The sequence below is a fragment of the Lolium perenne genome, chromosome 3, assembly GCF_019359855.2.
Source record: "Lolium perenne isolate Kyuss_39 chromosome 3, Kyuss_2.0, whole genome shotgun sequence".
In the NCBI taxonomy this organism is placed as follows: domain Eukaryota; kingdom Viridiplantae; phylum Streptophyta; class Magnoliopsida; order Poales; family Poaceae; genus Lolium; species Lolium perenne.
In genome coordinates this window covers 263,262,776-263,289,766 of record NC_067246.2, presented here as the reverse complement: position 1 = coordinate 263,289,766, position 26,991 = coordinate 263,262,776, and the positions used below count along the sequence as shown (strand labels likewise).

General features: G+C 43.7%; 1 long non-coding RNA gene across 7 annotated transcripts in view; it reads left to right on the top strand.

Moving 5' to 3' along the window:
* The window catches only part of LOC127344131 (uncharacterized), a 35,603-nt gene extending 8,612 nt beyond the window's left edge, over positions 1-26,991 (top strand). For 5 of the 7 annotated variants that reach the window (XR_007877768.2, XR_007877770.2, XR_007877771.2 and 2 more), the window contains 4 exons: positions 632-746; positions 25,313-25,390; positions 25,480-25,572; positions 26,669-26,991. This is a non-coding gene — a long non-coding RNA (uncharacterized lncRNA). The other 2 variants (XR_011755979.1, XR_007877767.2) reach the window with 2 other exon arrangements.

The window sequence follows — 26,991 nt, the reverse complement described above, 5'->3', positions numbered from 1 at the left end:
GTTCGTGTAATCCTACACAGTTAGTGGTGTTCATCATCCAACAAGAGGGTGTAGAGTCTAGCATCTATTTATTTATTCTGTTATGTGATCAATGTTGAGAGTGTCCACTAGTGAAAGTATGATCCCTAGGCCTTGTTCCTAAATACTGCTATCGCTGCTTGTTTACTGTTTTGCTGCTTGTTTACTTCCTGCAATATTACTACCATCAACTGCACGCCAGCAAGCACTTTTCTGGCGCCGTACTACTGCTCATATTCATTCATACCACTTGTATTTCACTATCTCTTCGCCGAACTAGTGCACCTATTAGGTGTGTTGGGGACACAAGAGACTTCTTGCTTTGTGGTTGCAGGGTTGCATGAGAGGGATATCTTTGACCTCTTCCTCCCTGAGTTCGATAAACCTTGGGTGATCCACTTAAGGGAAATTTGCTGCTGTTCTACAAACCTCTGCTTTTGAAGGCCCAACACTGTCTACAGGAATAGAAGCGTGCGTAGACATCACTTATGTCCTACTCAAAATTGTTCTATTTTATTTTGGGGAAGGGAAAATGGTTGCTTCAATACATACATTTGTGCTATGGATTATTGCTACAGTAAAATACTCATGGAGTATCATCATGTCCTTGCAGATATCATGGAGTATCATGGAATCCAACAGTAGTTGCGGGTGTTTGTCAAAGGGCAGTTTACTGATGATGAGTGGGCAGAGGAATAACATATGCCCAAAATGACGATGACCATTAGGTAATTGTGCCTTGCTTATGTCAAATAATCTGTGGATTGCTCCAGCACTTTTATTGTTTGCACAAAAGTACTCCAGCACTTATTTTGCTATAAGAACAAATGACACTACTTTTGCTTGGGTTGGAACAAGTTTCAGTGCAATACTGAATTAATTAACCATAACAAAATTAAATTTTCCTGGGCTGTTTGTGCAAGATCTTCTTTGCAGCCAGTCCATTTGAAATTTCGGCTGTGCATTGCTCATGCTCATTTTAGTTTTAGTATATCATGAGTAGTGTTTAGGAGTATTGATGTAGCAAAACATGCATGATGTGGAATAAATATAGTAGAAAAATTACAAATACAATAGATAAATGGATACTAAAGTTGACTGTAACATGAGTTTGACTTGATATGTTGTCTTCCTCTTCAGGGATTTGCCTTCCTCTTCAGGGATGATTCCTTCCTCTTGAGGTGGAGAGAAGTTGATGTCTGGAAGAATCATGTTAATCTGATGTGCTGCCGAGCGAGGAAGGTGTTGTGCTAGGCGCGCGTGGACGCGTGGACCTGGAGGTGCTGGCCGGCGCTCTTGGGTGGGTGTTGGGCGCCTGTGGACTTGGAGGTGCGGCCGGCTTCCGGGAAGTGCAGCTGGGTGACGCAACCAGATCGTCGGTGGAGGAGGAGGCGCAGCGCGCTCCGATTGACAAGGTATCAACTTGTCAATGCCTATGGATTGTAGGCTAGGGTTTAGTTGGAAGTAGAGGGTAAGTAGATCTCGAAGGTTTCAGCCGAAAAGTACTCGACGAATATGAAAACTAGGGTTTGCAGACAATGATTCGATTGATTCTTCGTCCCTCGACTCCCCCTTTATATAGGAGGTGGAGCCGAGGGATTCGTGCTATACAAGTTTACAGAGTCCGGGACGGTTTCTAACTCATCCCGCCAGATTACAAACAACACTTCCTATTACAACTCTATCTTTCCTTAGTAAATCTTGGGCTCCCGAATCTTCTTATTCCTCGGGTATTGGGCCTCCAGTAAACCCCGGGTACCATCTTCGGCAGGCCCATTTGGGATGCCTATGTCAGTAGCCCCCGAGATTTTGCTTGAATCGTAGAGTCAGGGAAAATCTCCACTGTTTATTTTTATTCAGAAGCTTTAACTTTTTTATACTTCTTCACATAAAATTCTATATTGTACAGGGATAATGGTAGTTGGGGCTAGTTCATCTGACGGATCAGGTACTAGTTAACTGCTCTAGTGGCAATCCGCAAAAACCTACTTCAAAATCACGTCCCTGGACATGATCTCGGGATACTGGTGTAAACTTCGACAGGTGCCGCTTAAGGTCTTACCATTCTGTCGAGTCCCAGTCGAATTTATCGGGTACCTAACGCGTCCGTTAGGATTTTTCTTCGTATCTGTTGATACGGATAAAAGTAGCAGAGCGCAGTCTTTGGCGATGCCACGCCCAGCAGAACGGATCTGGGGTCTTACCTTCGCAAATTTGCGGCATTCAGAAATTGATCGCAACTTCGGCGTTCTGAGAATATATTGTCGAGTGCTTTTCCGGCTGTTGGAATGGCACATTTTATCGAGTCAAATATGACTTATATTGCTCTCCCGATGGGAATATATGTAGAGTTAACTATAACTCGAAATATATTCTCTTGCTTTTCTATTTTTCCTTTGTTAATTTCATCGGGCACGCGAACAGCGTTCCCGATGGGAGTAGCCCCCGAGGCTACAACCAAGAACTTGTGCTTGGTTGTAGGCTCAACATTTTAGTCCACCTTGTCGCTATATTGTCATTATTTCCCAATATGATCTTTTTCTTCTTCTCTCTTTTTTATCTCTCGGGTGCGCGAACAGCGCTCCCGATGGGAGTAGCCCCCGAGGCTACAGCCAAGAACTTGTGCTTGGTTGTAGGCTCCCACAATTTCTATATTGCCATAGTCGAAATTTTACTTTTTGTCGAAGTAGCCCCCGAGCATTTGGGGAAAACTTGTTTTTGATCAAAGGCTCCCGAAGTATTGAATAATTCTTCCTGTCGCCAATCTTCTTTTATTTTTCTTGTCGACATGCTTCCCTTAATCAAATCTACTTCATCCTTCTCGAATAGTCGTGATTTTTCTGCCCTGTGGGTCCGTTGCTTCCACCACGTTGACACGTCGTGCAAGTGGGGGACACACGTCCTCCGCTTTTTCTGGCGCACGTACGGTAACGCCTATCTCAGTAAAATACCTTTTTACCCTTGTATCTAGAGGGTCTATTCTCACCACACGATCTCTTCATCCAACGGCACACTGCTTCACCCAATTCTTATATAAACCTTTCTTCAACCTCCGTTCATCCCCTCGCTTGCGCCGCTCACCTGTTCCTCTTCGCAAAAACTTCTCCTGCGCCCAATCTTTCTCTGATCTTCCGCACTCACACACATTGCTCTGCCATTGCCGTTGATGCCACCGCGCGCGCGTCTGACTCGCCACAGCACTCCGGAATCCAAGATGGCCGCCGAGGATCTTGAGTGGGAGAGATCCAAAATCTCCAACCAAGACACCAACATGCTGAAGAGGCTTGGCCTCATGAAGAAGGAGGACGCCATCCGCTTTCCTAGCGAAGAAAGCTACCCCAAGCCTCCAATGGAGTATCGGGTTAGTTTTGTTGATCATCTCATCCGCGGCCTCTCGACCCCAATCCACGATTTCCTCCGCGGTCTTCTTTTTGTTTATGGGATTCAACTGCACCAATTGACCCCCAATTCCATCCTTCACATTTCTATCTTCATCACACTTTGCGAATGCTTCCTCGGAATCCCTCCCAATTGGGCTCTGTGGAAACGCATTTTCTGCCTCCACCGCAATGGCTCCCACAACGTCACTTATAACATAGGTGGCGTTGTTATCTGTGTTCGTACTGATGTCGACTATTTCGACGTCAAATTTCCTGATTCTGTCCAAGGATGGCGCAAAAAGTGGCTCTACATTCACGAAGAAAGCGCCAACTCTGTTGAGCACAACATAGTTCCTTTCGACGGAAGTGCCAGAATTCAGCGCCGCCGCTCCTGGGATGCCGAAGTTTCCGAGGAAGAGAAAAAAGCGACAGAGGCACTCATGTCTCGTATTCGCCAGCTTCAAAACACTCGAGGCAAAGAGCTGTCTGGTGTTCAAATCACTGCCTACTTCCTTAGGATTAGAGTGCAGCCTCTTCAAGCTCGCAAAAATCCCCTTTGGACGTATTGTGGTAAAAATGACGCCAACAGAATCTCCGGTGATCTTTCCCCCAAGGACTTGGAGAAGTTGATTCGAAGACTTTCTCGCCTGGGTAAAGACCCAATTCCTTCCTCTTGTCGCGTGGAACCGTACAGCGCCGCCAATCCACTCCCCGAGGTATTTTGTCTTGCCGAGTTTTTACCTTGTTTTGCATTTTCTCTGCATCTCATTATATTGTCATCTCTTTTAATTTTCCTTCTGGTCACTATTTTTTACAGAACCATCCTACTATGACTTCCCTTCCTCCTCTTCCGGAGGGTGGAGAAGTCGAGGAACAGGCCATCGTTGCCAAAGATACTCAAGGTTCTTCTATTCGTGAAAGTGAAGTCGCGGGTTCTCACAAATCTACGGCTTCTCATGAAAAAGAAGTTGAGTCTGAAGCCAGTGAATCGACGCAATCCCTTCCTCCTGCTGTTTCTCCAAAGAACAAAAGGAAGAGGACTGATGTTGAAGATTCTGGCACCTCTAAGGCTGAGGAAGTTGTTCCTTCTCATCCGAAGGCAGCTTACGATCCTTATGTTGAATCCCTCGTCAGCTCGTAAGTCGCCTTTATTTCTCTCTATTTTTGTACTCGAAGTATTTATCTTGTCTTGCTTTTTATGCTGCCGATTTTTTGATTAATAGTGATGACGAGGAAGAAGTTCCAACTACTGACGTGGCTCCTCGGACAAGCACGTCACGTACTGTACTTGTCTCAGACACGCTAGTTGAAGGAGAAGAAACGTCGCCTCCTCAACAAAACGTCGTCACCACTACTCCACCATCCAGCCCCCTTGCTCCTTCACCAAAAAGGACAAGGGTTGAAAAGATTGTTGAACCTGCCCCTCAGTTGGGCAGTTCGTCGACTCTGCTCTTAAATGATGTAAGCTTGTCGACATCTATATTTTCCTTTTTTTGTTTTTTCACACCTTTTCTCTTTTTTTATGCCGATGTTTTTCTTGCTGTGTTCACCTTGAACAGCCTATGATCAAGGATCTTCTCCGCATCGGTTCCCAATTTATTGGGTACCGTGAATATGCTAATAGAGCCGAAGGTAACGACTTTTATACTTGCTGTTTTTTCCCTTGATTTTTTACTCCTGTTGCTTGTCGCAATTTTTGACCTTTCTTTTCTCTCCTTTCCATATCTCGACAGAGAAACTTGCAGAGGCCAACGAGCGCGCCGACGCACTTGCTCGAAAACTTGAGCAAAGTGAGGCGGCTCGTAAGAAAGCCGAACTCGCTGCTAGCAAAGCCAAGGTCGAAGCTGATGAAGCCAAGGCGAAAGCTGCTGGTGTCGAGGAACTGCAGAAAAAACTTGAGGATGCTACAGGTGCCTTAGATGAGCACAAAGCTGCACAAGCTTCTCGTGAAGAAGGAATCCTCAAGCGCCTGAAAACTCAGAGCCGCCGCACTTTCAGTAATTTTGCTGATCTCTTCCATTTTTTATGAGAATCGCTGTTTCTTGTCTTTTCACTAATGCTTTGTTTCCTTGACAGCCCAAACAAACCAGGATTTTGATCTGACAAATCCTGTCGATGATCCTGTTCTTGACGCACTTTCCTATCTGGAGCTTCATGGGTCCGAGATTCGTGAGGGTGTGTCGAATGCTAGCACAGTATTGTCGGCATTATTCCCCTACTTCTTCCCGAAGAAAGAGGAGCCTGCGACTTTCCTCAACCTTGCCAAGATGTTCAATACGCCGGAAGACCTTGGACTAAAGATGCGCCAAGAGAATATGAAGGTTGCCGTTGAAAACACTGTCGCCTTGGTTGCTGACAGTCGACAGACTATCGACTGGATGAAAGTTGGCGACACCGAGCAAATAGAACAATCAAGGTGGAAGTCGCTGATCAAGGCAGCCAAGCCTAACACGAAGAAGATCTTGGCCTATCTCGGGATTAAGCCAGCGTCGACTCCTAGCTCGTCAAGGCCGGAGGTCTAGTTGCATGCCTCTGTTTTTCTTTGTTTCTTTTGCTTTTGTCGCCAAAGTAGTCGTTTGGCGACACGTATTTCCTTAGCTCCACTGTAATGCCCTTGTAATTATTCCAAGAGATTAATGAAAAACTCTGTCTTTGCTTGTCGTTTGATTTTATCCTGTTTATATTTCAGTTGATATTTGATAACTATACTCCAACTTCCGCTCCTTCCAATGTGTCGCCTTCTTCTTCTCGCGCGAGGAGAGCTTTTGCTGATACTGCACCTGTCGACAATACCTTGTCACAAGAACTGGATGAACTTCGACAGCAGCTTCAGTATGCGAAGAAGCAAACACTTATGATGATGGAACAATCTCGCAAGTCATCTGAAGCCGAAAAAGTTGCTCTCCAGCAAGCTCGCGAGGCCATGGCTGCTAAGGAAATTGCTGCTTCCGAGGCTGAAAAGGCGACTATTCGAGAAAATTTCATGCTCGAATTAATGAATGAAGCCAGTGCAGATATGTCGGGTATGCCTGTTTCATCCTCTGATATCTTTCATCTTCATGCTATTGTCTCTTAAAGGTTTCCACTTCTTTGTTTTGATAGGTGCCTTTACTGATGCTGCTGCCGAGGAAGAGAGGGTAAATGCGAGGACAAACCTCCTTGTTAATCTTTCCCTGGACCATGGTTCTTTGTTTTGGGCTACCCCGGATAGGACCCGCCAAATTGTCAGATTTCAAGATCGCACCTCTCAAACTCGCGATTTCCTTGACTTCTGTACCAAGACCTTGTCCATGGTTTACAACTCTATGTTTCCTCGGAACGTCCAACCAAAAACTCTTCCTGAATTGATGGAAAGGTTCAAGGATGCTCGCAGTATCCATGATTTTGTCAAAGCTCAACTAGTAGCTGGCGCCAGATTTGCTCTTATCATGCTCCAGATCTGCCACTCGAAGCTTGACCTTACCCAGGTTGTCGAGAAGGTTCACCAAAAGGTAAAACGTCGGAGAGTTGGTGTTGACAGGATTAACACGAAGGTTACGCCCATAGCCGAAGAAATGATTGAGGATCTGCTTCGGATGGATGCCGACTTTTTTGCCGATGGCCATTATGCCGATTTTCTTGGTGCTGCTCCTGAGGAAAACAGAGTTACTCTTGATGACATACTGAATCAAGACTAGTTACTTTCTTCTTGTAGATATTTCTTCTTTGTAATCCATGACTATATTGTAAAGCAATCATTATATTTCTCTGTTTGTCTAGCCCCCGAGTGTTTCGGTGACTCTTTTACTATATTTGTATATTTGCGAGGTTTTGAACCAAGGCATTTATATATTTAAGGCGAATATGAGCCCCCGAACTTTTTATTGAGTACTATTTTGTATTTTTATTGACTCACGAGGTATTTGAATACCAAGGCAAGGTTTTTCTTTTGTCGATGAACTATATTGAAATTCGTCGGGGCAAAGACTTTGGTCATGTCGATAAAGAAGAAAAGTTATATTGTCACTATCTTTATTATATTGCAGCACCGCGAGCCCGCCTCATTAAAAACCTTCTCCGGCCCCACTCGGTGCCCCGAAAAAGGAAAAGAGTGCGTCTGAAAACTCGCGGGCGTTTCAGTACATTGAAGTTTTACAAGGACTATATTTCGACTCTAGGCGTAGAACCGCCTAAGTTGCGCCACGTTCCAGGGGTTTGGCTCCTCCACCCCTGTCTTCTTGTCCTTTATCCTGTATGCTCCTCCTCCGATTACTTCCGTGACGATGTAAGGGCCAAGCCACGGTGACTCGAGTTTTTCATGACTTTTTTGCGTGAGCCGAAGAACTAAGTCGCCCACCTGAAAAGATCTTGGCCGCAAACGTCGACTGTGGTAATTCTTCAAGTCCTGTTGATATTTGGTTACCCGAGATAATACTTCATCTCGAGCTTCATCAAGTGCGTCGACGTCGTCCTCTAGCGCTCTTCTCGATGTTTCTTCATCATATTCAGCGACACGTGGAGAGTTGTGCTCTATCTCGATTGGTAGTACTGCTTCTGCTCCATGAACCAGAAAAAACGGAGTTTCCTGCGTTGCTGTGTTTGGTGTTGTTCGGATGCTCCACAACACGCTTGGTAGTTCTTCTGGCCAGGTATGTCGAGCTTTTTCCAGTGGTCCTAACAAGCGCTTCTTGATGCCATTGCAGATGATACCATTGGATTTCTCGACTTGCCCATTGGTTTGAGGATGTGCTACTGACGCAAAGTTCAGCTTGATACCCACCTCTTCGCAATAATCTGTGAATTCATGGGATGTGAAGTTCTTGCCGTTGTATGCGTGACGATGCTATGGGGCACTCCAAATCTGAAGACGAGGCCTTTTACGAATTTTCTGCGGATGCTCCATCTGGTGAATTTATCGGCTTCGCTTCTATCCACTTTGTAAACTTATCGACTACTAGCATGTACTCCTTTCCTCCTGGCCAGGATTTGTGTAACTTACCCACCATATCAAGTCCCCATTGAGCAAAGGGCCATGACAATGGTATTGGTGCTAGCTCTGCTGCTGGAGAGTGAGGTTTTGCGGCAAATCTTTGACATGCGTCGCAAGTTCTTACTATGTCCTTAGCGTCCTCGATTGCTGTCAACCAGTAGAATCCTGCCCGAAAAACCTTGGCTGCGATAGCTCGACTACTTGCGTGGTGGCCACATATTCCTTCGTGTACATCCTTCAGAATTATTCTTCCTTCTTCGGGTGTGACGCATCTTTGCAAGACGCCTGAAATACTTCGCTTATACAGTTCTCCCTTGACCACCGTAAAAGCTTTAGAGCGTCGAATTACTCGCCTTGCCTCAACTGGATCGTCGGGTATTTCTTTCCTCAGGATGTATGATATGTACGGCTGCATCCACGGTATCTGTATCACCATGACCAGGTCCTGATCTTCTTCTTCGTCCTCTTGCTTTTCCTTGGTAGCCCCCGAGGGTTTCTTCTCCTTCTTTTTTGATTTTGTCGACTTAGTGGATCTCTCTGTTATTTCTTCCCAGAATACACCTGGCGGGACTGCAAGGCATTGCGACCCGATGTTTGCAAGAACATCGGCTTCGTCGTTGCTCAATCTGCTAATATGGTTTACTTCGCATCCATCGAACAACTTCTCGAGTTCGTTGTATACCTCCTTGTATGCCATCATGCTATCATTGACTGCGTCACATTGGTTCATAACTTGCTGTGCCACCAGCTGTGAATCGCCAAAGATTTTTAGTCGAGTTGCACCACAGGCTTTCGCCATCTTCATCCCGTGTATGAGAGCCTCATATTCTGCTTCATTGTTAGATGCGTTAGGGAACGTCATCCGAAGGATGTACTTCAACTTGTCGCCTTCAGGTGATATGAGTACTACTCCTGCGCCAGCCCCTTCTAGTCTCTTGGACCCATCAAAGTTCATGGTCCAGGTTCTCGATAAGTCTGGAGGTCCTGTATTTTGCAACTCCATCCACTCTGCGATGAAGTCCGGCAGTATTTGCGATTTTATTGCTTTTCTTTTTTCATACGTGATGTCCCGAGGGGAAAGTTCTATTCCCCAAAGGGAGACACGACCCGTAGCTTCTGGGTTGTTCAGTATATTTGACAAGGGAGCTTCATTGACCACTATGATCGGATGTGCCGAAAAATAGTGGCGCAATTTTCGTCTTTGTCGTGAATACTCCATATGCTATCTTTTGGTACTGCGGATACCTTTGTTTTGATGGCGATAAAACTTCGCCGACGAAGTATACTTGCGGCCTCTGCACGCCGTGGAGTTTTCCTTCTTCTTCCCTTTCGACAACTAGCACCGTGCTCACCACTTGGGGCGTGGCTGCGATATATAGCAGGAGAGGTTCCCTTTCTTTTGGTGCCACCAGAATTGGCGGTGTCGAAATTGTGCGCTTCAAATCCTCGAAAGCTCTGTCGGCTTCTTCGTTCCACTGGAATTTATCTCCTTGTTTTATCAAAGCGTAGAACGGCAGTGCTTTTTCTCCCAGCCTAGCGACGAATCTGCTCAGAGCTGCGACTCGCCCCGTTAGCTGTTGTATCTCCTTCAACTTTGTTGGCTTCCTCATTGTTACGATAGCCTGTATTTTGTCGGGATTTGCTTCAATCCCTCTTGCTGAGACTAGAAACCCCAAAAGTTCTCCTGCTGGGACGCCAAAGGAACACTTCGTCGGGTTCAGTTTGAGGCAGAACTTATCAAGGTTGTCGAAGGTTTCCTTGAGATCCTCGATCAGCGTTGCCCCCTTTTTTGATGTTATGACGACATCATCAATGTATACTTGCACGTTCTTCCCAATCTGTGTCGCCAAACACTTCTGCATCATCCTTTGATATGTTGCTCCCGCATTTTTTAGACCAAAGGGCATTGTTCTGTAGCAAAACACGCCATAAGGTGTAATAAACGCGGTCTTTACTTCATCTTCTTCTTTCAATCTGATCTGGTTATAACCAGAATATGCATCCAGGAAGGAAAGACGTTCACATCCAGCCGTGGAGTCGATAATTTGATCGATCCTCGGGAGGGGAAAGTGATCCTTTGGACAATGTTTATTGAGACACGTAAAGTCGACGCACATGCGAAGGACCTTAGTGTTTTTCTTCGGCACCAGCACAGGATTTGCTACCCATGTGGCTTCTGTGAATATCTCTTTGATAAAACCAGCTTCTTGTAGTCGATTGATTTCTGACAGCATGGCTTTGCGGTTTGGTTCCGAAAATGCCGCAAAGGTTGTTTGATTGGTCTCGCTAGTGGATCCAAGTTTAGGTGGTGCTTGGCAAGTTCCACAGGTACTCCTGGCATGTCGGCTGGACACCATGCGAAGATTTTCCAGTGCTCACGGAGGAACTCGACGAGCGCGCTTTCCTATGCGATATCCATGTCGTTTGCGATAGATGTCGTCTTTTTTGGATCTGTCGGATGAATCTGCACCTCTTTTGAATTTTTCTCGGTACTGAAAGTTGATTCTTTGTTTGGCCTTCCAATGTCTGGCAGTACGTCGTAATCAGTCATGCTTTTTGACGCCAAGTACTCAGCTTGCATCCCGAAAGTTTCTGACAACCGGTGGAAATCCTTGTCGCATTTATCGGCTAAGGCAAAGCTTCCTTTAACTGTGATTGGTCCCTTTGGTCCAGGCAACCTCCACAATAAGTATGTATAGTGTGGCACTGCCATAAATCTAGCATATGCTGGTCGTCCCAACAGAGCGTGATATTGCGACGGAAAATCCACGACTTCAAACTCGAGCCTCTCGATTCTATAATTTTCTCGGGTCCCAAACTGAACGTCGAGATTGATCTTTCCCAATGGATAACTTGGTTTCTCCGGTGTGATGCCGTGGAACCTTGTGTCTGTTGGTTTCAAGTTTGCTAAGGATATGTTCATCTTCCTCAATGTATCTGCATACATAAGGTTTAAGCTGCTGCCGCCGTCTATGAACACTCGAGAGATATCAAATCCCGCGATAACTGCTGGCAGAATAAGTGCTGACTGCCCTGGTCGAGGAACTTGCTGCGGATGATCTGCTATTGTGAAGCCGATATCTTGTCCTGACCAATTAAGGTACTCAACTGTTGGTGGAGGCATTTTTTCTGCCATAAACACCTGTCGTGAGATTACTTTCTGAGCTCTATTGGACGGCCTTCCTTTCTGAATCATCGACACTGCTCCGTTGGAGTTAGGATCGACATAAGGTGGTGGTGGAGGTGCTGCCGCTATTCTGAGCTGATGCCGATTGTCGTCTGTAATCGCGGGAGGAGGCGACAAGTGAATCTCGCTTCTGGGTTCTCGAGGATTTCTTTGTGCTGCCCGCGCATTAGCGTTCTCTGCATACCGCAACATTGCTTGAAAATTTCGACAATCTTTACGCAAGTGCCCTGACTGTCTTTTACCGTTCTTTGTCGAGGAAAATGCATCTGGCACGGTCCATTCATCATCTCCTCAGGGGAGACAAAAGGTCTTGGGAACCTAGGCCCGCTATTTTGCCTGTTGCGTGAATCATCCCTGTTATCACCTCGCTGTTCACTGCTTCTTTGGTAATCATCTCTGTTGCTTCCTCCTGTGTTTGTCCGAAAACCTGCCGAAATTTGTCCTGGAGCGTCGTAATTCTGGTACTGCCGAGGAAATCTTCGCCTCGGTTGATAGTTTCGACCGCGGTCCTCCTCTGGCGACCTGTGTCGTTTGTTGTGGACAGCGTCTTCTCCATCTGCCCATTTATTTGCTATCTCCATTAACGCGGATACTGTCTTTGGATTGGTCCTTCCCAAGTCCTCGACAAAATCTCCACGCCTGACTCCTGCGACAAACGCATCTATTGCTCTCTCGTCGGATATATTTTTACGCCGAATTTTTGATGATATTCCACCTCTGGATGTACTTCCTCATTGGCTCATCTGGCTTTTGTCGACACGCTCTCAACTCCTCTAACGACGCGGGTTTTTTGCACGTGGACCTGAAGTTCTTGACGAACACATCCTCGAAACTTTCCCAGCTGTCGATGGATCCTGGAGCGAGTTTCTTTATCCAAGATCGTGCGGCTCCACTCAAGTGCACCTGGATGCTTTGCATGGCTGTTGCCCTAGTTCCTCCTGTCAGCTTCACCGTCTCTAGATAGTCGACTAGCCAGTCCTCTGGATCTTGAAGGCCGTCGAACTTCTTGAAATTATCGGGTAACTTGAATCCTGAGGGGACTCGAGTTTTCCGGACTCTCCTCGTGAAGCATGGCAAGCCACACATATCTTCGTCGGTCAGCTCCGGAGATTGCCGATGATCCCTTCTGCTCTGCCGCGCTCTGTCGACTCTTGCTTGTGCTGCTGTGTCTCTTGCTCCACTTGGTCCTTCGAGTCTTTGCCGCTGTTGCTGCTGCGGGTCGTGGACTATTTTGTCTTGCCGCTCCTTCGGGAGGCGTTGATACAAACGCTGTCCCCATAGCTCCAACTCCTGCTACCGCCATATTGTATAGTGTTTCCCTTGGATCACCTGGAGGTGGTTTAGATGCAAGGATAAAAGCATGTGTCGCCATATACCCAGCCTCTGGTGTCTTAGGGATGATATTTCCTCTTGTATCTATCGACATAAAGGACATGTCGAGGTTTTGGACCAAGTGCTCTCTTTCTGCTTCGGGTATATGTTGCAGCCTTGATCTTGCTCTGTTCCGCGCCTCCCGATGGCTATCACCCGTAGTTCTAGATTGTCGACTTAAATCTGCCCTTCTCCTGCTAGATGCAGAAGCTGCCTCCTTTCTCCTGTTCAACTCAGCTGTCTGTTTTTCCAATTCCCTGGCAGCTCGTGCGAGCCTATATTGATATGCTTTCAGTTCTTCTGGTGTGGCCGTGGTAGCTGATGACCCACAAGTATAGGGGGTGTATCGTAGTATCTTCGATAAGTAAGAATGTCGATCCCAACGAGGAGCAGAAGGTGTTGACAAGCAGTTTTGATGAAGGATTCACTGTAAATGCTCACAGACAAGTATTCAGGGGGGTTTGATGTAACAGTTGAATAAAGTACGAGTATGTAAAGTGCGAGAGTAATAATTGCAGCGAGTGGCCCAATCCTTTTTAGCACAAAGGACAAGCCGGTTTGTTTACTTATAATGACCAAACGTTCTCGAGGACACACGGGATTTTAGTCTAGTGCTTTCGCTACATACGGCTAAATAATCTTCATTGTTGTGATAAGTGTTGTGTGGGTGAACCTATGCTAATGTACCGCCCTTCCTAGGACTAATACATACTTGTGATTATACCCCTTGCAAGCATCCGCAACTACAAGAAAGTAATTAAGAATAAATCTAACCACAGCCTTAAACTCTGAGATCCTGCGATCCCTCCTGCATCGATATACCAATGGGGTTTAGGTTTCTGTCACTCCGGCAACCCCGCAATTGGCAAACGAATACAAGATGCATTCCCCTAGGCCCATAAATGGTGAAGTGTCATGTAGTCGACGTTCACATGACACCACTAGAAGAATAACACCACAACTTAAATATCACACCATTGAATATTACTCATCCATAGTTCACTACTAACATTTAGACTTCACCCATGTCCTCAAGAACTAAACGAACTACTCACGAGACATCATACGGAACATGATCAGAGGTGATATGATGATGAATAACAATCTGAACATAAACTTGGTTCAATGGTTTCACTCAATAGCATCAACAACAAGTAGAAATCGATACCGGGAGAGTTTCCCCTATCAAACAATCAAGATCAAACCCAAATTGCTATGGCGGTGACGGTGTCCAGCGGTGATGACGGCGGTGATGATGGTGGAGATGATGATGATGGTGATGGCGATGATGTCCAGCTCGATGACGGTGACGATGGCGTCGATTTCCCCCTCCCGGAGGAGGAATTTCCCGGCGGCCTGCCCGCCGGAGAGCTCTGGTCTCTCTGGTGTTCTCCGCCCCGCAGAGGCGGCTGTAACTCTTCGCGAGGTACCCTCTGTGGCTTAGGTCTTCGGGACGAAGGGTTTGGCGAAGAAAAGGAGGCGAAAGGGGTCGTGGGCCCTCCACACCACAGGCCGGCGCGGCCGGGGCACAGGCCGCGCCGCCCTAGGGTGTGGGCCCACCCCGGCTGCTCCTGGCTCCTCCTTCGGCTTCCTTCGTCATCTTAAAAAATAGGATTTTTGGTATAATTTCCTTCCGTAGTTGATCTTCCGAAATATTGCGTTCGACGGTGCTTTTTCCAGCGGAATCCCGGCTCCGGTGTTCGATCCTCCAATAATGATGAAACATGCAAAATAGATGAAATAACATAAGTATTGTGTCCCAATATGAAATATATCAATGAATAACAGCAAATTATGATATAAAATAGTGATGCAAATTGGACGTATCAACTCCCCCAAGCTTAGACTTCGCTTGTCCCCAAGCGAAACCAGGCTCGATAGACATGACCACATGTTTATGGAGTGAAGAGTCGATAAATAAAATACGGACAAGAAGCATCATATTCATTCACACAGGACATTATAGTAAACAACCTCTTATAACTCATATTGAAACAAGTATAAGGTAATCACAAGTAAAGGTGCATGAGAAATCATGATTGGTGATGGCAAACTTCGTTCTTGGTCGAGAACAATTAACAGATTATATTTATCTCATTGAGCAGCGCTCTCATGTTAGAGTTTATAAGGCACAACTTGCATACTCAATCGTAATGGTCTACTCATAATCATTGATAACTTGCAAAGCTATATTCATTCAAATAAAACTTGTACTAAACAAAGAAGAATAAAAGACATGATGTAGCAAATCACAATATAATGGTTTGATCACAACTACTCAAATGCTTGCTTGAGATGGAGGGAAATAGGTTTACTGACTCAACATAAAGTAAAAGACAGGCCCTTCGCAGAGGGAAGCAGGGGTTAAATCATGTGCTAGAGCTTTTTCAATTTTTGCAATCATATAAAGAGAATAAAAGTAACATTTTGAGAGGTGTTTGTTGTTGTCAACGATGTAGCGGGTACTCTAACCCCCTTGCCAGACAACCTCCTAAGAGCGGCTCCCATATTATTTTCATTTTGTGTGGCACTCCTTCCAACCTTTCTTTCACAAACCATGGCTAACCGAATCCTCGGGTGCCTGCCAACAATCTCATACCATGAAGGAGTGCCTTTTTATTTTAGTTTTATTATGATGATGACACTCCCCCCAACCTTCGCTTACACAAGCCATGGCTGACCGAATCCTTCGGGTGCCGTCCATCAATCACATACCATGGAGGAGTGTCTATTTAGTTTAATTAATTTGGGACTGGGAATCCCATTGCCAGCTCTTTTTGCAAAATTATTGGATAAGCGGGTGAACCCACTAGTCCATTGGTGGAAGTTGCCCAACAAGATTGAAAGATAAAACACCACATACTTCCTCATGAGCTATGAAACATTGACACAAATAAGAGATACTAAGTTTTGAATTGTTTAAAGGTAGCACATGAAGTATTTACTTGGAATGGCAGAAAATACCATGTAGTAGGTAGGTATGGTGGACACAAATGGCATAGGTTTGGGTTAAGGTTTGGATGCACGAGAAGTATTCCCTCTCAGTACAGGTCTTTGGCTAGCAAGGTTAATTAGCAAGCATAAGAGTCGAGGGAAACAAACAAATATACATGTGATAGAAACAATCATGCATCTTCCTTGTAAGCACAAACAATTTTAACTTCAGAATAATAAGCTATGAGCTAACAAGAAAGACAATGAAACATCTACATGTATTTCTCTTTTCTATTTAAACCTCAAAGTGTTGTTGCTATTGACCAATGCTAAGTTTGCCAAAACCAAATAGATTTATTCAATGCTCCCAAAGTGATACCAATACTAACAACAAGGTGAATCATATAGTAAAGATTGCAAACTAAAATAAGATGTGCAATATGTAAATGATAAGACTTCTCATTAATATTCCATAACGATAACTCACACCAAGGGATACATAGATAACCAACTAAAGGAGAGATACTTCCAAAACGCAACCCATCTTATATGATAACTTCCCTATTCATGATATGACACTATTTGACAATAAAAGTAAAAGGTAGTGATAATGTGATACCGCGGCACTCCCCCAAGCTTGGAACAAACCAAGGGGATGCCAATACCGATGGTGAATTACTCCTGCGGCGATGGTGGTGATGAACTCCCGTCATCAAACTTCCAAGGAAGAGGCTCTCCATCAAGAAACGACGTCTTGGTCTCGGGGATCCTGAAACTAGCAGCACGGCTTATGTATTTAAACCTGTTTTCATACTCACAGTTCTGATTCTGAAAATCATAGAGTTGTGCTTGGAGCTTGTTGGTGGTGTCGTGAAGCGAGAGGATGTCGCTCCAAAGCTTTGCAGTTTCCTTCTCATGTTCAGCAATGAGTTCAGACACAATCCTGTGGAAGATATCCACCTCACGCTCAGCCATCTTCTTGTACTTGAAAACCTCTTGTTCTAACTTCTCCATCCTGTCTTCCAGGCTTCCTTCTCCTTTAGGACCCTGGACATCCTTGACCTGCAGTTCTCCTTCAACGAGCAGCAACTCCTTGGGGTGCATCTTCAGCTCCTCCATGTACAAGTTGCCAACATCCTTGCTGGAGCCGTCCTTCGGAGTTTCCGACGAAGACATGATGACTCTAGATCCGAAACAAATCCTGGCAGAAACAGCTCGAAACAAAACACGTCGAAAACACGATATACGGACCTCCAGGTCCGGAGATTATATAGCAAATATTTTCGCGAAATAAGGAAAATACCAGATCGAACCAGAGTCGGAAAGGAGCGACAGGCGGCCAAACCATAGGCCGGCGCGGGCCCAGGTCAGCCGCGCCGCCTATGGTGGCACCCCTCGTGCGTCCTTTCCACTCCGTTTCGAACTCGTAATTTCTCATATTTTCCAAAAACAGCAAAAATATAGTTCGGAAAGTAAATTGCGTACTTTTCATTACCGATCTTGTTACCTATTCAAAGTCGAAGTTCGCGGATTTGTCAATTTGCCCTTTGATGTAGGCCTCCGGTGTTTCCACTTGAATAATATCAACATCAACATTATAAGAATCACCCGAGATATAATGCTTGAGTCTTTGTCCATTCACCACTTGCGTAGCATTGCCTTGGAGAGAGCTAATTTTGATTGCTCCTGAACGATACACCTCCTCGACAACATATGGTCCTTCCCATTTCGAGAGTAATTTCCACAAAGAATCTGAGACGAGACCGATACAATAGGACTTTATCCCCAATATTAAATTCTCTTTTGATGATCCTCCTATCATGCCATTTTTTAACTTTCTCTTTAAAGAGTTTAGCATTTTCATAAGCTTCACTTCTCCATTCATCTAGAGAACTCAATTGCAACAACCTCTTATCACCGGCAAGTTTAGGATCTTTATTTAATTCTCTAACAGCCCAATAAGCTTTGTGCTCTAGTTCTAAAGGTAAATGACAAGCTTTCCCATAAACCATTTTATAAGGTGACATTCCCATGGGATTTTTATAAGCAGTTCTATAAGCCCAAAGTGCATCCTTCAATTTACTAGCCCAATTCTTTCTAGTTTTATTAACGGTCTTTCCCAAAATAGATTTAATCTCTCTATTTGATAACTCTACTTGACCACTAGTTTGAGGATGATAAGCAGAAGCAATTCTATGATTAATACCATACCTAGCAAGAGTTTTTCTAAAACCTCCATGAATAAAATGAGAACCTCCATCAGTCATAATATATCTAGGTACTCCAAATCTAGGAAAAATAATATCTAAGAGCATTCTTAAAGAGGTCTCACCATCAAGACTTTTTGTAGGTATAGCCTCCACCCATTTAGTAACATAATCAACAGCAACAAGTATATGAGTGTTACCTTCTGAAGACGGAAAAGGTCCCATGAAGTCAAATCCCCAACAATCAAACGGTTCAATAACAAGAGTATAATTCATAGGCATTTCATTGCGTCTGGAGATATTACCAACCCTTTGGCATTCATCACAAGATAAAATAAACTTTCTCGCATCTTTGAAGAGAGTTGGCCAATAAAAACCTGATTGTAGAACCTTTTGCGCGGTTCTTTCTCCGGCGTGATGTCCTCCATAAGCACTACCATGATATTTACTCAATATCTCCTGTTGTTCATATTCAGGGACACATCTTCGCATAATACCATCCACTCCTTCTTTATATAAGTGTGGGTCATCCCAGAAATAATGCCTCAAATCATAAAAGAATTTCCTCCTTTGCTGAGCTGAAAAGGTTGGAGGCAAGTACTTGGAAACAATAAAGTTAGCATAATCAGCATACCAAGGACTGTCTCGCGAGCTCACCTTTATTACAGCCAATTGTTCATTTGGAAAACTATCATTAACAGGAACAGGATCATAAGCAATATTTTCCAATCTAGACAAATTATCAAGAACAGGATTATCAAGACCTTTCCTATCTACAATATGTAAGTCAAATTCTTGCAACAGAAGTACCCATCTAATAAGCCTCGGCTTAGCATCTTTCTTTGTCATAAGGTATCTAATTGCAGCATGATCAGTATGAATAGTAACTTTTGAATCAACAATATAAGATCTAAATTTATCACAAGCAAAGACTACAGCTAATAATTCCTTTTTAGTTGTAGCATAATTTCTTTGAGCAGCATCAAGAGTTTTACTAGCATAATGAATAACATTCAGTTTTTTATCTACTCGCTGTCCAAGAACAGCGCCTACAGCAAAATCACTAGCATCACACATAGTTTCAAAGGGTAAATTCCAATCAGGGGGTTCAACTATAGGAGCAGTTGTTAAGGCTTTCTTAAGAGTTTCAAACGCTTCCTTACAATCATCATCAAAAACAAATGGTACATCTTTTTGAAGAAGATTAGTAAGAGGCTTTGAAATCTTGGAGAAATCTTTAATAAATCTCCTATAAAACCCAGCATGACCAAGAACACTACGAATACCTTTTACATCCCTAGGATAGGGCATCTTCTCAATTGCTTCAACTTTAGCTCTATCAACTTCAATACCTCTCTCCGAAATTTTATGTCCCAATACAATTCCTTCATTAACCATAAAGTGGCATTTCTCCCAATTAAGAACAAGGTTAGTTTCTTCACATCTCTCGCAAAACTTTATCAAGGTTTCGCAAGCAGCTATCAAAAGAATTCCCATAGACGGAAAAATCATCCATGAATACCTCTACAATACTTTCACAAAAACCATGAAAAATAGCAGACATGCATCTTTGAAAAGTAGCAGGAGCATTACATAAACCAAAAGGCATGCGTCTATAAGCATAAGTTCCATAAGGACAAGTAAAGGTGGTTTTCTCTTGATCTTTAGCTTTAACAGCAATTTGTGAAAACCCAGAATAACCATCAAGAAAGCAAAAATGAGTATTTTTAGACAATCTTTCTAGCATTTGATCAATAAATGGTAAAGGGTAATGATCTTTCTTAGTAACTTTATTAACTTTTCGAAAATCAATGCACATTCTATACCCTACAACTACTCTTTGAGGAATGAGCTCATCATTATCATTAGGCACAACAGTCATACCTCCTTTCTTGGGAACGCAATGCACAGGACTAACCCATCTACTATCAGCAATAGGATATATAATACCAGCTTCAAGAAGTCGTAATACCTCATTCCTTACCACTTCCTTCATCTTTGGAATTAGACGACGCTGAGGTTCAACAACAGGCTTTGCATCATCTTCCATATTAATAGCATGTTGGCATATAGACGGAGAAATCCCCTTCAAGTCATCAAGAGTGTAGCCAATAGCGCCTCGATGCTTCTTCAATATTTCCAATAACCTTTCTTCCTCAATCTCTGAAAGCTTAGAACTAATAATAACAGGATATATTTTCTTATCATCAATATGAGCATATTTAAGATTATCAGGTAAAGGCTTTAAATCAAAAACAGGATCTTCCTTTGGTGGCGGTGTTGTACCCAAATCTTCCACCGGTAAATCATGCTTGAGAATAGGTTGGCGAAGAAAAATTTCCTCAAGCTCATCTCTTTCTTTCCTAAAAATTTCGCTCTCGCTATCCTCCAAATGTTGCTGCAAAGGATTATTAGGAACAAGAACAATAGATGCACATTGCTCCATTTTAAAATCATCACTAGGCAAATCAGCTTTATAAGGAGTTTTAGTAAATTTAGAGAAGTTAAACTCATAAGATTCACCAGCAAATTTAGTCAAAATTTTCTCTTTCTTGCAATCTATAATAGCTCCACAAGTATTTAGAAAAGGTCTACCAAAAATAATAGGACAATAATCACTAGCAGCAGAACCAAGTACCAAAAAGTCAGCAGGATATTTAATCTTACCGCATAAAACTTCCACATCTCGAACAATACCAATTGGAGAAATAGTTTCTCTATTAGCCAGCTGAATAACCACATCAATATCTTCAAGTTCACAAGAATCAATTTCGTGCATAATCTCCGTGTAAAGCTCATACGGAATAGCACTAACACTTGCACCAATATCACATAATCCATAATAACAATGATCACCAATTCTAACAGATAGCATAGGAACACTAGCTTGTTTGGGTTTATTAGGATGTGAAACAATATTAGAAGCATCTTCACAGAAAATAATATGACCATCCTCCACATTTTCAGTCACAAGATCTTTAACTATTGCAACAAAGAAAGTTCAACTTTTATTTGTTCTTCGGGTTCTACAGGTTTCTTTTCACTTTTATGAACCGCACTATTTATAACAGAGTACTCTTTCATTTTAGCAGGGAAAGGAGTTTTTTCAATATAAGCTTCGTGAATAACACGATCAGTAGCTTTCAACTACAACGCATTTATTAATAGATGAATCAATTTTATCTTTATATGGTTCATGATACTTATCAAAGTTCTTCTTTGGCAATTCATAATGAGAGGCAAAAGCTTTATAAAGATTTACAGCAACTTGAGAATCAAGACCATATATAGCACTCATATTACGAAATTTATCAGTATCCATAAAAGCTTCAATGCATTTATAATCATAAATTATACCTGATTCTCTATCCTTGTCGTTCTCCCATCCTTCAGTATTTTCTTGGATTCGATCAAGAAGGTCCCTTTTAAACTCTTCTTTGTTGCGTGTAAATGATCCAGAACAAGAAGTATCCAAAGCAAGGTCTTGTCTTGAAAAGAAAGTCTTGCATAGAAATTATCAATAATAACATTACCAGGAAGCTCATGAATGGGGCATTTGAGCATTAAAGACTTCAGTCTCCCCCAAGCTTGGGCAATACTCTCTCCATCATGAGGCCAAAAATTATATATGCGATTCCGATCCTTATGAATTTCACTTGGAGGATAGAACTTAGAATAAAACCGGGGCACAATATCATTCCATTCAAGAGAATCCCCATTATCCAGTAATTTATACCAATGCGCCGCCTTACCGGACAACGATAAAGAGAATAGTTTCTTCCTCACTTCATCCATAGCAATACCTGCACATTTGAATAACCCGCATAATTCATGCAAAAACAGTAAATGATCACCAGGATGGACAGTTCCATCCCCTTCATAGCGGTTATCCATAACACGTTCAATAATTTTCATAGGTATTTTATATGGTATCACTTCCTCACCTGGCGCCTCATCCACTACCGTTGCAGTAGTAGTAGATTTCCCAAATAGAAATTGAAGAGAAGATCTCTCCATAATGACTTATAGCAGCAGGCAGAAATAAAATCAGCACAACAATAAAGGTTTTCCTTACCAATTCCACTTACCAATAGCGCTTCACTCCCCGGCAACGGCGCCGTAAAATAGTCTTGATGACCCACAAGTATAGGGGTGTATCGTAGTATCTTCGATAAGTAAGAATGTCGATCCCAACGAGGAGCAGAAGGTGTTGACAAGCAGTTTTGATGAAGGATTCACCGTAAATGCTCACGTACAAGTATTCAGTGGGGTTTGATGTAACAGTTGAATAAAGTACGAGTATGTAAAGTGCGAGAGTAATAATTGCAGCGAGTGGCCCAATCCTTTTTAGCACAAAGGACAAGCCGGTTTGTTTACTTATAATGACCAAACGTTCTCGAGGACACACGGGATTTTAGTCTAGTGCTTTCGCTACATACGGCTAAATAATCTTCATTGTTGTGATAAGTGTTGTGTGGGTGAACCTATGCTAATGTACCGCCCTTCCTAGGACTAATACATACTTGTGATTATACCCCTTGCAAGCATCCGCAACTACAAGAAAGTAATTAAGAATAAATCTAACCACAGCCTTAAACTCTGAGATCCTGCGATCCCTCCCTGCATCGATATACCAGCGGGGTTTAGGTTTCGTCACTCCGGCAACCCCGCAATTGGCAAACGAATACAAGATGCATTCCCCTAGGCCCATAAATGGTGAAGTGTCATGTAGTCGACGTTCACATGACACCACTAGAAGAATAACACCACAACTTAAATATCACACCATTGAATATTACTCATCCATAGTTCACTACTAACATTTAGACTTCACCCATGTCCTCAAGAACTAAACGAACTACTCACGAGACATCATACGGAACATGATCAGAGGTGATATGATGATGAATAACAATCTGAACATAAACTTGGTTCAATGGTTTCACTCAATAGCATCAACAACAAGTAGAAATCGATACCGGGAGAGTTTCCCCTATCAAACAATCAAGATCAAACCCAAATTGCTATGGCGGTGACGGTGTCCAGCGGTGATGACGGCGGTGATGATGGTGGAGATGATGATGATGGTGATGGCGATGATGTCCAGCTCGATGACGGTGACGATGGCGTCGATTTCCCCCTCCCGGAGGGAATTTCCCCGGCAGATTCCTGCCCGCCGGAGAGCTCTTTTCTCTCTGGTGTTCTCCGCCCCGCAGAGGCGGCTATAACTCTTCGCGAGGTACCCTCTGTGGCTTAGGTCTTCGGGACGAAGGGTTTGGCGAAGAAAAGGAGGCGAAAGGGGTCGTGGGCCCTCCACACCACAGGCCGGCGCGGCCAGGGCCTGGGCCGCGCCGCCCTAGGGTGTGGGCCCACCCTGGCTGCTCCTGGCTCCTCCTTCTGGCTTCCTTCGTCATCTTAAAAAATAGGATTTTTGGTATAATTTCCTTCCAGAGTTGATCTTCCGAAATATTGCGTTCTGACGGTGCTTTTTCCAGCAGAATCCTGGCTCCGGTGTTCGATCCTCCAATAATGATGAAACATGCAAAATAGATGAAATAACATAAGTATTGTGTCCCAATATGAAATATATCAATGAATAACAGCAAATTATGATATAAAATAGTGATGCAAATTGGACGTATCAGTAGCCATTGGTTCTGTGCCGTTCATGGCTCTCGCGGCTCTGTCCCACGCTGCTTGTGAAAGTTGAACTCTATCTCGCGGCTCTGGCCCGACGTATTTGTTGCCCAGGCCTTGTCGCAGATTGGAGGGATCGACGTATGGATTTCCCAGACTGTCGAAAGCCTCAGATGTTTCCTCTTGATCTTCGATGGCGTAAATCTGATGATACTTTGTACTCAGATCTACGTTGGGTTTGATGACATCATCATTGAGATTGATGAAGACCTTGCCCACTGTGGGAGATTTGTCGATGAAGTCGTAACTGTCGACATCGCTTGAGCCATCGCTTATATATGAGTCCGCGGATGACTCAAACGACATGTCGTTGAAGATCTTGGCGAGTTTCTCTCTTGTTCTGGTGCTGACGTAACGTGTCGCCGAGGTTTCTTCTTCTCCTGACTCGGTTGACGATGCATAGCTTGAAAAATCTGAATCGACCACCGACGATCCCGACGAAATCGGAATCTCGACACGATACGATCCTTCCTTCTCGACGCGAAAGTGAAACCTTCCGAACGTCATCTCCATGGGCTCCGCCAGATACGCATATGCATCCAAACGGGAGGGTGGGTGAGGAACAAAATCGACAAGACCAGCAGCGATCTGTTTACCTCGATCCATTGTGTTGCTTGCGGTTGACGATGTCGAAGATCTTGAGCGTGCCATCGAGATCAGCTTCTTACGCCTCTAGTTCCCACAGACGGCGCCAATTGACAAGGTATCAACTTGTCAATGCCTATGGATTGTAGGCTAGGGTTTAGTTGGAAGTAGAGGGTAAGTAGATCTCGAAGGTTTCAGCCGAAAAGTACTCGACGAATATGAAAACTAGGGTTTGCAGACAATGATTCGATTGATTCTTCGTCCCTCGACTCCCCCTTTATATAGGAGGTGGAGCTGAGGGATTCGTGCTATACAAGTTTACAGAGTCCGGGACGGTTTCTAACTCATCCCGCCAGATTACAAACAACACTTCCTATTACAACTCTATCTTTCCTTAGTAAATCTTGGGCTCCCGAATCTTCTTATTCCTCGGGTATTGGGCCTCCAGTAAACCCCGGGTACCATCTTCGGCAGGCCCATTTGGGATGCCTATGTCACCGATCTCTGGTGACCTCATGGCCCTGGCGCCTCCTGGCGAAGCCCCGGACGAGGAGCGATGAGATTCTGGCTAAGGGGACGGTAGATGGCATCCACGATCGATCGATCAGACGGGGAAGCAGCTGAGTCGCCGGGCGGAGAAGCAGCGGGAGGCCGGAGGTGGAGCACCTGATGGTCGCTGGGCGGAGGAGAAGCAACTCCCAGGCCGAGATGCATCTGGGCGAGGAGCGCCTGGGCGAGGAAGCGGATCGTGCAGATCGTGATCTGATTCTAGTTTCGTAGGGGTAGAAATGTCTTTTTAATGCTTTTTCACCTGGTCGGAAACTTCCCCCAACGTCTTATATTTCTGGACGGAGGGAGTAGATCTTTCTTATCACAGTGTGCTTTCTCGCCAATGATTGGTTTGGTCTCATTGTACTTGGGTTGGCCAAACTTCATTATTAATGGTGGGTAATGGCTGTTTCAGGGAGAGCTCTTTGAGGTGCTCGAGGATGATGATAAGTGCCTTCCAGAAGAACAAGTTCAAGCAATTGCTAAGCAGCTGGTATGGACTCAATGTTGTTTTTCTCCTTACGAACCATACCAGTCTACAACTTATTGCCTTCACGGTTTGAACGTGTGCCCTCATTTCAGGTAAAAGCATTGTATTACTTGCACTCCAATCGTATTATCCACCGGGATATGAAACCTCAGAACATCCTTATTGGAAAAGGATCTATTATCAAGGTATATTCTATGCTGTGTATGGTACTAGTTTTAGATCATCACAAGAAGTCTTTGAAATTTTCTTGTTCATGATGGTTTTCAATTGCGTTTTAACTATGCTGGACACCACAGAGGGTTAGTGATGGACCAAACATTTCATTTCCCAGGCCAAACAGGGACATTAGGTCTAGAGTTGTAACAGGATAATTCTTGATTCTTTATAGAGTGGAATTGGTTTGTCTGAATTTATATTATTTAAGTGAAGAATCGAAAATTGTCGTGTATGTACATTTCTTGAAGCTCAGTTGGACAGACTAGTTTCTTTTTGTCCAAACAACAGATTGTTCCTATAGTGCTTTGCTTTTGCATGAACTTATTGGATCGAGTACTTCATCCATCCATTTTAATAACATCTTCACTTCTCCGTAACCCAACATACAAGCCCTTAGCATGTCCATGTTCAGCATCACTACCCTTGCTCTGCATATTTGCAAATTACAGCGGGCGGAAAAAAAATACAAGACATCTAGATTAAACAATACAAGACATCTAGTGTAATATACTGCTACAGCTACTCAGTTTGCATGCTAGGAAAACGTACTTCACATGAGCAGGCTGCTACTTGCATTAATCCAAGCCCCTCTTTCACGGTATTGACATTTAGCTAATACTTTTAATAAGCCATGTGGATACACCAGCTGCATGACTTTCTGAAGAAATGCATACTGTAGATGGAGATATTGGGTATCTATCTTTGATATTTGTTATTGGAATTGATAGACAGCTCTTTTATTACAGAGTTATCCAAATGACTTTAGGACAGTTCATATTGAGCATTTGAGTTTCAGTTAAAAATGCTTTAGTACTGTCTTCTCTTTTTTCATTAGGACATATTTTTCAGCTCTTTCACTCAAAATAGGGGTCTCTATACTAGCGTCAACTTACTCATGCTCATTTGTGCCACATTGATGTATGCAACGAGGCAAGTTTTTAGCATCCACCATGTGCACATGACCAAACTACTTGGTTTACTACTTACTGTCAGCATCTGAGCATGGACACTGCACTTCTATTTTTCATCTCCGTTTTGCTGAAACATATTACTGCTTCTCTCAAGGTATAATTCTGAATACTCAAGGTGATGGTGATCACTGATGCCGCACCATCTCAGTCGTCTGGGTTCAACTGAAGGTGATGCTGATCAGTTATGATGTTCAAAGTCGAAACATGGTGATGATTTGACAGTATAAAACTGAGAGTGTCACAATTTTCGTCTCCGTTTTGCTCAGTGTGTACGACAGTATATATGTTGGTACTGTGTGTTCTTATTCTTGTATGACAGTATGTGCTCATTCTTGTATGAAATAATGTTCATATTGTGTGTTCATTCTTGTATGACAGTGAGCAGCACATGAAATGGTATTTGCGGAATTTTGGAAA